The sequence below is a fragment of the Clinocottus analis genome, unplaced genomic scaffold (genome assembly GCF_023055335.1).
Source record: "Clinocottus analis isolate CAN_PGR_092001 unplaced genomic scaffold, fCliAna1.0.p SCAF_64, whole genome shotgun sequence".
NCBI classification, from domain to species: Eukaryota; Metazoa; Chordata; class Actinopteri; order Perciformes; family Cottidae; genus Clinocottus; species Clinocottus analis.
The window spans coordinates 327,245-339,744 of record NW_027176223.1 but is presented as its reverse complement, the minus strand read 5'-3'; the positions used below and the strand labels follow the sequence as shown (position 1 = coordinate 339,744).

At 48.3% G+C, this 12,500-nt stretch overlaps 1 protein-coding gene across 1 annotated transcript in view; it reads right to left on the bottom strand.

Moving 5' to 3' along the window:
- Positions 1–12,500, bottom strand: part of znrf1 (zinc and ring finger 1) — a gene marked incomplete at its 3' end in the record, with an annotated part of 24,798 nt that overhangs the window by 8,738 nt on the left and 3,560 nt on the right.

The window sequence follows — 12,500 nt, the reverse complement described above, 5'->3', positions numbered from 1 at the left end:
CATGTTAACCCTGTGATGGGGCGTTCAGGGACTCTGATCCCATGTTAACCCGGTGATGGGGCGTTCAGGGACTCTGATCCCATGTTAACCCGGTGATGGGCCGTTCAGGGACCTCCAGGCTGTGCTCTTCTTTTCTTTTTAAACATCTTGTTCCTCCAGCTGAGGTCACGCGAGACAAACTCAACGATGGACTCGTTTCTTGTTTCTTCTGGTTCTTCTGGTTCTTCTGTTTCTTCTGGTTCTCCTGGTTCCCCTGGTTCTTCTGGTTCTTCTGGTTCATCTGGTTCTCCTGGTTCTTCTGTTTCTCCTGGTTCTCTTGGTTCTCCTGGTTCTTCTGGTTCTCTGACGCTCTCCTCCCTCCATCCTCTCTCCATCTTCTTCGGTCCTGTTCCCATGGAAACTGCCGGTGTTTCCGGTGAGGAGTTGCTGGAGCTGGAAGCTGTGATGTAATCCAGACAACGGTTTCCAGCGCTGCCGTTTATGGTCATGTCAGCGGGAGGCCGCCGCCGACCCGGCTTCCTCCTGTCTGACTGTGGCACAGCGAGGCTCTGAGGTGGAGGGAGTGTGTGTGTGTGTGTGTGTGTGTGTGTGTGTGTGTGTGTGTGTGTGTGGGAGAGAGAAAGGTATATTACAAATACTGCTGTCTCATCCACTTATTGTCTGCGGCGTCTGTCTGTGCATGGACTGCTCTATTTGCGGCTCCTGCTGCTACAAGATGGAGGTGACAAAGAGAGGACGACACACTTCAACAACACAACAGCATGAACAACACAACCAGCATCACAAACTATGAACTGGTCCTGAAAACATACGTTAACAAAAGAAGTCTTTACCCTCGAACACTATCGTTAAAAATAGTCTCACTATCACCTGAATATCACCTGATTTAATGTACCTGATAAAATATACTTCTCATCAAAATACAACAATACAAGGCCAGTTGAAGTACTCTTCTTATATTTTACTCTATAGAACTTCTCATAAAAGATAAAACAGGTATCACTGAGAAAAAATGCAAAATCTGGTGAAAAGTGAAGGAATCGTGAATAAAAGAGGATTAAATGTAAATAAAGGAGCTATGATCGTGTTCTCTGGTCACATGTAGCTGTGACATGTGAGTCTTCTGCTGTGAAGGAAAAGTCTCCTTCAATGTTCACCCCTCTGGAAAAAATACTCACACTGTCACTAACGTCACCTGAACGTACCTGTAGAATATACCAGTGAGCGAGTAGGAAGACACGCCCACCTTCAATATGACACGCCCACTCTTTAATAAGACACGCCCACCTTCAATACGACACACCCACTCTTTAATAAGACACGCCCACCTTCAATATGACACGCCCACTCTTTAATAAGACACGCCCACCTTCAATACGACACACCCACTCTTTAATAAGACACGCCCACCTTCAATACGACACACCCACTCTTTAATAAGACACGCCCACCTTCAATATGACACGCCCACTCTTTCATAAGACACGCCCACCTTTAATATGACACAACCTCTCTTTAATAAGACACGCCCACCTTCAATACGACACACCCACTCTTTAATAAGACACGCCCACCTTCAATATGACACGCCCACTCTTTAAATAACATAACAACAATCGCTCGGGTAAAAATCACCCAACGTTAGTGTTCTAGGGTTAAAGACCTCAGTGTTCTAGTGTTAAAGACCTCAGTGTTCTAGTGTTAAAGACCTCAGTGTTCTAGGGTTAAAGACCTCAGTGTTCTAGGGTTAAAGACCTCAGTGTTCTAGGGTTAAAGACCTCAGTGTTCTAGGGTTAAAGACCTCAGTGTTCTAGGGTTAAAGACCTCAGTGTTCTAGGGTTAAAGACCTCAGTGTTCTAGGGTTAAAGACCTCAGTGTTCTAGGGTTAAAGACCTCAGTGTTCTAGGGTTAAAGACCTCAGTGTTCTAGGGTTAAAGACCTCAGTGTTCTAGGGTTAAAGACCTCAGTGTTCTAGGGTTAAAGACGTCAGTGTTCTAGTGTTAAAGACCTCAGTGTTCTAGGGTTAAAGACCTCAGTGTTCTAGTGTTAAAGACCTCAGTGTTCTAGGGTTAAAGACCTCAGTGTTCTAGGGTTAAAGACGTCAGTGTTCTAGTGTTAAAGACGTCAGTGTTCTAGTGTTAAAGACGTCAGTGTTCTAGTGTTAAAGACCTCAGTGTTCTAGTGTTAAAGACCTCAGTGTTCTAGTGTTAAAGACCTCAGTGTTCTAGGGTTAAAGACCTCAGTGTTCTAGTGTTAAAGACCTCAGTGTTCTAGTGTTAAAGACCTCAGTGTTCTAGTGTTAAAGACCTCAGTGTTCTAGGGTTAAAGGATCATTTTTGGTGTTCTACATTACAGTCATTCTAGAAGACCTGTGAAGCCTCCAGGACTCAACTGAAAAGATAAGCCAATGCAAGTAGCGCCTTGAAGCTGCATTCCCTCTGCTGTCCACCAGGGGGGGACTCCTCGGGTTAAAAAAAGCAAACACTTTCTGAGCAATGGTGAAACACGGCAGGTTGCAGAGGAGCAGCGGTCACTCCAGAGAAGTGGAAGGTTCACTGAGGGAATGAACGGGCCTCTCGTCTCAATCCCGCCCCTCCTTGTCCCTGATTGGCTGTCGCCGTGTGACTATATTTGCTCTGTAGTATTAGCGTCTTCTCTCTGATCCGTCTGACTAACAGCGGCTGCAGGAGGTCTTGTGTTAAAGCTCCCTTCAGTCTGCCACAGAGCTAAACCCAGAGCTAAACCCAGAGCGGCTCCTGCAGCAGAGCCTCGGCCTCCAGTCGCTCTGCCAGAGCGCTGGAGCTCTGTGAGCATCTGCAGCTCGATCAGGCCACACAGTTAAAAACCTCTTGTTCCTCTTCTTCCTGAAGTCAAACCGAATGCACCGAGCGTTCCCTGAGTGGGAGGAGCCGGTCGAGTCAGCTGACCTGGACTTGACTGACATTTTGATTTAGCGCGTCTAATTTTGCCATAAGAGAAGTTCCCGTAGACCACATACTAACCGGTGCATTAACTCACACACACACACACACACACACACACACACACACACACACACACACACACACACACACACACACACACACACACACACACACACACACACACACACACACACACACACACACTACAGAATCCAATCCAATATGTACACTGGACTCTTATCATAACGTCACATACGTCATCGTAACTTCTCTTTGTCACATTTATGCACCAAACAATGAAAAATACAAAGAGACTATAAATATTATATATATATATATATATATATATATATATATATATATATATATATATATATATATATATATATATATATATATATATATACACATATATATATATACATATATATATATATATATATATATATATATATATATATATATATATATGTATGTATATATAAACCCAACGCAGTAGACGTATCACAGGTTCATGTTTGTGTCACAGTGCTGTCGTCCTGCAGACAAAGTATAAATATATTTAACACCCTTCAATGTGTTCAGCGATGAAGTGAATATTTGAGTGTTTCTGCTCCTCAAACGATGTTCCAACGGTACCATGTTAGCTGTAGCAGTCTAGCAAGCATGCTAACATTAGCACTGGTGGGACTATCACACGTAAACAAAGTCAGGGGATTATACAGTTAAAACCAAATGTCATGCAACGCATCCGATAGTTGTCCTGACATTTCAATCTGGATCCCTGTGCATGCTCTCCTGCCCAGCCGCCGCTTCACCACTTCACCACTTCACCACTTCACCACTTCATCACTTCACCACTCCACCACTTCACCACTTCACCACTTCATCACTTCATCACTTCATCACTCCACCACTTCACCACTCCACCACTTCATCACTCCACCACTTCACCACTTCATCACTTCACCACTTCATCGCTCCACCACTTCACCACTTCATCACTTCACCACTTCATCACTCCACCACTTCATCACTCCACCACTTCATCACTTCATCACTTCACCACTTCATCACCCCACCACTTCACCACTTCATCGCTCCACCACTTCATCACTTCACCACTTCATCACTCCACCACTTCATCGCTCCACCACTTCATCACTTCATCACCTCACCACATCACTTCATCACCTCACCACTTCACCACTTCATCACCCCACCACTTCACCACTTCATCGCTCCACCACTTCATCACTTCATCACCTCACCACTTCACCACTTCATCACTTTTACCACTTCACCACATCACTTCATCACCTCACCACTTCATCACTTCACCACTTCACCACTTCATCGCTTCATCACCTCATCACTTCATCACCTCACCACTTCATCACTTCATCACTTCATCACTTCACCACTTCACCACCTCATCGCTCCACCACTTCACCACTTCACCACATCACTTCATCACCTCACCACTTCACCACTTCATCGCTTCATCACCTCATCACTTCATCACCTCACCACTTCATCACTTCACCACTTCACCACTTCATCGCTTCATCACCTCATCACTTCATCACCTCACCACTTCATCACTTCATCACTTCATCACTTCACCACTTCACCACCTCATCGCTCCACCACTTCACCACTTCACCACATCACTTCATCACCTCACCACTTCACCACTTCATCGCTTCATCACCTCATCACTTCATCACCTCATCACTTCATCACCTCATCACTTCACCACTTCATCACCTCACCACTTCACCACTTCACCACATCACTTCATCACCTCATCACTTCATCACTTCACCACTTCACCACCTCATCGCTCCACCTGCACTATCATCCTGTCATCTCCAGTGTTCAGTGAACAGAGTCCTTCGCTCTGGTCCTCGTGTCCTAGACTGAACCCTGAGAGTCCACGTGGGAGCAGACCGGTCCAGCTCCACTCTCCCATCTCAAGTCTGGACCTGGGTACCCGCTGGCTGGTGGACAGCACATCCTTCATTGCGAGCAACGAGCAACGAGCAACGGGGCCCATCCATGGCTCAGATTGCCTGTTGCCGTGAACGGAGGGGACACAGGAACCCGTCGGCGTGCGTCCCAACGCGGAGGTTTACTAAACCCAACGTCTTGTCTTGCAGCTGCTGCAACTCCAGAGGAGGAGCTGGGAGGCCAGTTTCTACACGAGCGCTTCCTCTGCTGCTGCACTCGATCCGTCTCATTTGCTGCGCTCTCTGCGTCCTTTTCCTCGGTTCCTCTCCTCCCTGTTTCTGTCCCTCTTGACTCCTCTGCTCTTCCTCTGTGTCCACCAACTCTACCTTCTTTCATTTCATCTAATTCTCCCATTCTCTCCTCGGTTGCTCCCCTTTCACATTAATTCCCCCTTCAACTTTCTGTCTCCTCTTTTCCTCCTCCTCCTCCTCCTCCTCCTCCTCCTCCTCCTCGTCCTCCTCCTCCTCACTTCTGCACCATGAAGTAGACGGCTGGATGATTCATCTGTCCGTCTGCCCCCAGCCTGTGATCCTCCTCTTCCTGCTGGCCTCCCTCTCCTCCTCCTGACGTCCGTCTGTCCTCTGCATCTACTGACGCTCATCAGCCTGTGACACAGATAGCAGCCGCGCTGCAGACAACAACTCTGTAATTATTGTTCTGCAGATATTTACGTGAGCTTTGAACACAGTCAGGATTTTACGGCGCTGTTCATCGGATCTGAGTTATTTGTTACGCTGCCGGCCGCCGGTCTCCCTCGGACCGCCTCCTCTCGATGATGTCGCCGTGTACAGCCGCCCTCCTCTTCTGGAGATCATCACGAGGAGGCGGGCGGATCCGTGTTTCAATCATATTTTCTGCTGCAATATTGCAGTGTTTGCTGAGCGATACCTGTTCAACTAATGAAGAAACGTATCCATGTTGTTGCTGAGGGATCAGGTTCCTCTTGGACTATTCAGGTCCAAGGACCTCGGTCTCTTCACTGGGCTGTTCGCCCTATCGGCAAAGACACACAACTACTAAAACATACACAACTACAAGAGTGGCTGAAGCGCAGGGAAAGATTGAGTGAAAGAAGGAGGAGGAGGAGGGGGAGGAGGAGGAGGAGGAGGAGGAGGAGGAGGAGGAGGAGGAGGAGGAGGAGACGAGGTCTGTAACAACAGGTCTGTGTTGGGGACATAACAGGATGTGAGTAGCAGATGTATTCATATTCATGAAGGAGAGAGCTGGTGGAGATGTGACATGATGCCGACATCGTTTGGAAATCAAATGATTTCATTGTCATCAAACTTTGTATTTTCATCAAAACCACAACAAATGAAATAAGATTTCAAATCTGGATACAGAACAGCTTTTGTCTCAGGAAGACTTTTCTGCCTGACAATGAAATGAAGATAGTAAAGGAAACGATTCCCACGCAGTGGAGGGTAAAAATAGTTGTTTTGTCTGAGTGGTGTCTGGAAATCTTCTCGTCAGGCTGCTTACAGCCAACAAGCTGCACTAATCAGAGGGTGAAGGCAGCTTTGCCTGAGGCACAAAACCCAGGGCAAAGTTCACCCACAAGCTGCTGCCAGCCGTAACGACCTGATCTCTCTCCTGACCACCAAGGGGCGACTCCTCTGGTTGTATAGAAGTCTATGCTTCATGTGTTGAAGCTGCATTCTCTCTCCTGACCACCAGGGGGCGACTCCTCTGGTTGTATAGAAGTCTATGCTTCATGTGTTAAAGCTGCATTCTCTCTCCTGACCACCAGGGGGCGACTCCTCTGGTTGTATAGAAGTCTATGCTTCATGTGTTAAAGCTGCATTCTCTCTCCTGACCACCAGGGGGCGACTCCTCTGGTTGTATAGAAGTCTATATAAGTGACTCTACTTCTCTCTTGATGTATTCCCTCAGTAAACATTGTAAACATGAGTTTATGTCTCAATCTCTAGTTTCTAGTCTTCTTCTATACAGCACGATGTTCATTTAGTACATTATGGTCTGTTAGAGTCAAACAGACCAGGAAGCAGGGGACGCTTTAGGGGCGGGGCTACCAGGTGATTGACAGCGTGATGTCTCGCTTGATAGGATGCAACACAGGGATGCACATCAGGGAGCTCATTTGCAACACAACAAAACAACAACAGTGGTGCAGAAGGTCCAACAGCAGTGACGTCATGACGTAAGCAGAGTCCAGCTCCTCTGCCACCAGAGTCCTGCTCTCTCCTGCGGTCCAATGCGTTTGACTGAAGTCTTATTTAATCTTTCTTAATTTTCTGCGAGCGGGCATCAGACCCAGCAGCATGCTGGGTAGTGGAGTATACTTAGGTGCTAGCTGTGTTAGCTTAGCTTCCATCTGGACTCTCCTCCCTCTCCTGCCTGGGCAGTTTGGAGGCGTTTGGTCCGGCAGGTCCGGCTGCTCGGCCGTGGATCGGTGATTGTCTCTCAAGGTCCGCTGCACTTCATCCCCACGCTTCCTTTTCAGATGTTGTTGGATGTGTTCTGCCATAAGTGCGCCAGTAATTAACACAAAAGAACATTGTTTCGGGGCGGGGCCACCTTGTGATTGACTGAGGGTTTGTCTTACAGCTTCCACCTTTCAGTGTTTTCTCTTCATGAGAGTGAATTGTAACATTTTGTCTCTGTTAGCGTTCAGTTGTGTCAGTTTCACTTCTGATTGCAAAAGAGAAATGTCAACAGACAAAACCAACAAGGTGGAAGTGAAAGGATGAACTCCAGGCTTCAGCCGCGCTCCACAAGCCACCGGGTGAGGTCACGCCACTTCTTATATAAAGTCTATGGCCGCTGCTTACAGAAGCTTAATGCTGTATTTAGGGTAAGGCAACAGTTGACGGCAACCTTTTTGAGTCCATCAACATATTTGTATCAAGTCAGGAATCCTCTTATTTGGATTACGGCAGTGGGCCAGAGAGAGGACGCCGTTAACAGAGACCGCAGCACTCAGCTGTGAAAGCCGGGTATTGAAAAGTGAGAGAAAAGCGCCGCCCGGTTGCCAGCGGAAATTAGCCCTTGGCGCTACATCGCTACCACCGCACCTTTACTTTCCGCCTCGCTACGTAGCGGGCACGCTGCTTTCTGCGCTGGCATTGAATGTAGTTTTTGCAGGTACATAATGAGGTGCAGAATCATCCAATATGGATGTAAGTCCTCGGGCGAGTGTGGCGCTGCACACTGTAACATCTCGTTAGTGGAGGCTCTCAAAGGTAAGCCGGTCCTCGTCCGTCCGCCTCAGGGAAGCGATCGAGAGCGCTGCCGTTTCTCAGAATGAGGCAAACCCAAACTTACATGCTGGTGTCTTCAGCAAAGGATGAAACACAAAGCAATGTGAGTCGCTGTGGCCATCAGAAGATTATTGGCATCAGCGGTCTTTAGCCGAGACGCGGATCAGTGACAATAGCCACCAGCATTATGCAAAGTAAGAACACCGACCTTTAGGTCAGTGAAAGTTGTAAAGTAAGGGATGAAGTACAGCGAGTCAGCGATTACTGCAGAACAAGCCCTGCCGTGGTGACTCAAGACCCTGCAGAGATTTTATTATGAGGAGAAGGAGCCGCCACGCTTTGACCAAAACCACCAAAACCACCAAAACCACCACCACCACCACCACCGCCACCGCCACCGCCACCACCGCAGAGCAGAGCAGCGTCTCTCTGGTCAGAAGGGTCAAAGGTTTCTTTCATCATCAATCAACTTGAAATGAATATCGCTCAATTCATCTGATCAGCCCAAATACAAATACTCGCCCTTTTGAAACAGAAAAGGTGAATCTACATAAATCCACTCCCTTTTTAATATCACTACCGTGTTTGGGCACAGAGATTACATCACTTGGCCACCAACCTGAGCGCACGTGGCTTACGTACACAGAACCATCTGAGAGTCCCTCATTGCAGCCTCCACATGGCAGCCTCCACATGGCAGCCTCATTGCAGCCTCCACATGGCAGCCTCATTGCAGCCTCCACATGGCAGCCTCATTGCAGCCTCCACATGGCAGCCTCATTGCAGCCTCCACATGGCAGCCTCATTGCAGCCTCCACATGGCAGCCTCCACATGGCAGCCTCATTGCAGCCTCCACATGGCAGCCTCCACATGGCAGCCTCATTGCAGCCTCCACATGGCAGCCTCATTGCAGCCTCCACATGGCAGCCTCATTGCAGCCTCCACATGGCAGCCTCCACATGGCAGCCTCATTGCAGCCTCCACATGGCAGCCTCCACATGGCAGCCTCATTGCAGCCTCCACATGGCAGCCTCATTGCAGCCTCCACATGGCAGCCTCCACATGGCAGCCTCATTGCAGCCTCCACATGGCAGCCTCCACATGGCAGCCTCATTGCAGCCTCCACATGGCAGCCTCCACATGGCAGCCTCATTGCAGCCTCCACATGGCAGCCTCCACATGGCAGCCTCATTGCAGCCTCCACATGGCAGCCTCCACATGGCAGCCTCATTGCAGCCTCCACATGGCAGCCTCCACATGGCAGCCTCCACATGGCAGCCTCATTGCAGCCTCCACATTGCAGCCTCCACATTGTAGCTTCTACATTGCAGCCTCTACATTGCGCTTCAGGAGCCATCGTCGTGTCACACACACAAGCAGCCCTTTCCTCCCGGTAGCTCCTCCCGGTAGCTCCTCCCGGTAGCTCCCCCCGGTAGCTCCCCCCGGTAGCTCCTCCCGGTAGCTCCGCCCGGTAGCTCCTCCCGGTAGCTCCTCCCGGTAGCTCCCCCCGGTAGCTCCTCCCGGTAGCTCCTCCCGGTAGCTCCCCCCGGTAGCTCCTCCCGGTAGCTCCTCCCGGTAGCTCCGCCCGGTAGCTCCTCCCGGTTGCTCCTCACAGGACGCTGGTTGATCAGTTTCCTTTTACTTGACGAGAGACATTGGAAACTTTTGAAACTGCCGCAAATAAAAAGAAACGGGAAGGAGGTTTCCATCAACTGGATTAAGGGGAGTTTGGTCAGAAGTTAGAATAATCTGCCTGAGTAGAAGAAGAAGACGCAGAGAACCAGAACCAAAGCTCACCGTGAACATCAGCAGGTTGTGTCTCCTTCCAAACTCTCTGGGTCAAAAGTCTCACTATTACATAAAGTTTAACCACAACTTGCTTTTTTAAATCCAGAAGGAAGTTCTGGTTCTGTGCAGCATCTTCTCCTGTTCACCACAACGACGGTGAAGGATGACACACACCGTGAACATCTACAACCCAAATATATAAAGGACGCTTCAGCGGGAGGAGCAGCTCGTATTTGTTTTGTGTTTTATATCTTCCACAAAGCAGTCTAATCCAGAGGCTAATGGACACTAATGCACACGGACAAATGATACACAACTCATTTAATGTGTCTGATTCAGGTGTGACCTGTGAAGCTTAACGCCATCAAACCTTTTACAATTTCATGACCACACATTCACGGCAAATATCCAAATAACCATGGCGGTCACTGTGATGAATGAACTTCTGCAGCATTTAGAAATGATTCACAAAATTGCACCATAGAAACTACACATTGTGAACGATGCTGCAACGCTTCACACTGATGAGACGTACCAAACATGAGAAGTGACTGGCACAGCGGTGAACGGACATGATGTAATGTTTGCAGCGAGTCAAAGTTGTGGTTAGTTGTTGCATTCGTGCAGCAGGCGTCTCATGGAAATTCAAGTAAACATATGTCCTGAAGCAAAGCAGCTTTCTCATGGTCCACAAGGAGGATTTTTATTGTACAAACAAGCATGAAGCATCGGATACGAGGAGCATTGAGTTTGTTAAGAGTAGTATGAGAATGTCTGTTTTGGTTTTCATTACCAATAAAAGATTAACCCACTGCTTCTGGAAAGAGATCCCAATAAATAATAGATGTCCATTGGGGGGATCCCCGCGTTGGGAACAAACGATGTTTCTGAAAGTTAACTCGGCCTCTTTCCTTCCTGTAGCTTGTGAGAGTCGGCTGCTTCAGCGCCAACACACTTGAAGTGAAGCCTCAGCCGGGTCTCGCTCTAGTTCTCTTAGTCTGGACGTGCAGCAGAAAAGCTCCAGGGTTTGAAACGACTAACTGTGACCAGGCAGAGGCCCGACCCGGACCAGCACCGGCCCGACAGGCTCCACGCAGGACTTGATCCTGGTCATGGTTCTGTTGTTCCGGCCCTCTAACACCACACTGCAGCCGAGGTTCTGAGTAGTATTCTCTGCTGTGTGTTGTTCTAAAAGTACAGTTGACCCCGTATCAATACCAGTATGAAAAAAGCCTCTGATACCGCCTTAAATTGCCTGTGATACCGCCTTAAATTGCCTGTGATACCGCCTTAAATTGCCTCTGATACCACCTTAAATTGCCTGTGATACCGCCTTAAATTGCCTGTGATACCGCCTTAAATTGCCTGTGATACCACCTTAAATTGCCCGTGATACCGCCTGGTGTTGCTGCATCAGTGAGCCAGCCTATGGACAACAACTGACCTCTTAGCAAAGGTTTGCAGATGGAAATCACTCTTTGAAGCGTGTTTTCTCTATGAGATCAGACATCATCCTAATTGAAGTGGTTTGGTAAAGAAGGTGCACTGAAACAAAGGTGTGTACTTAAGAGATCATTCAGTACCTAACGGGTCTGAATACTTACAAGTACCTTCACAGTCCTAGCACACAGTCTGTTGCTCTCAGGTAGCAGGTATCTTGGTGCTGAAAGCTCGTGTACTTCACAAGGACAGTTTAACTTCCTGTATGAGCGACACGACGCCGTACCAGGTAGGAAGCTGCCCCGCCAGGTTGAACCAGGACGAACCGTTTCTGACGGACTACTTGTGTTCTGTTCCTTAGCGGCGCCGCCCCACTGGGCCACCGCAGTGGTCTCGCTGGAATAAAAGAGGACCCTGGATCTTTTGTAACACAACTGTTTGGTGGTTCTGCACGCAGCCTTGGGGAGCCCGGTTTCCAGAAAGACCGCATTCACCACCAGAACACCCGCTGGGAGAAGCATGTCTGTTGTTACGCGTTTAACAAAAAGCCCCACAAAGCAGCTGGAGCAGGAAGGAGGTCCCTTTAAGAAAAGGGTCCCTTTAAGAAAAGAGGTCCCTTTAAGAAAAGGGTCCCTTTAAGAAAAGAGGTCCCTTTAAGAAAAGAGATCCCTTTAAGAAAAGAGGTCCCTTTAAGAAAAGAGGTCCCTTTAAGAAAAGGGTCCCTTTAAGAAAAGGATCCCTTTAAGAAAAGGGATCCCTTTAAGAAAAGGATCCCTTTAAGAAAAGGGATCCCTTTAAGAAAAGAGGTCCCTTTAAGAAAAGAGGTCCCTTTAAGAGCACGCAGCCTTTTATTACAACCAGGTGGCAACTGCTGGGTCTGAAAAGTCAGTGCCTTAAAGCTGCATTCTCTCTCCTGACCACCAGGGGGCGACTCCTCTGGTTGTATAGAAGTCTATGCTTCATGTGTTAAAGCTGCATTCTCTCTCCTGACCACCAGGGGGCGACTCCTCTGGTTGTATAGAAGTCTATGCTTCATGTGTTAAAGCTGCATTCTCTCTCCTGACCACCAGGGGGCGACTCCTCTGGTTGTATAGAAGTCTATGCTTCATGTGT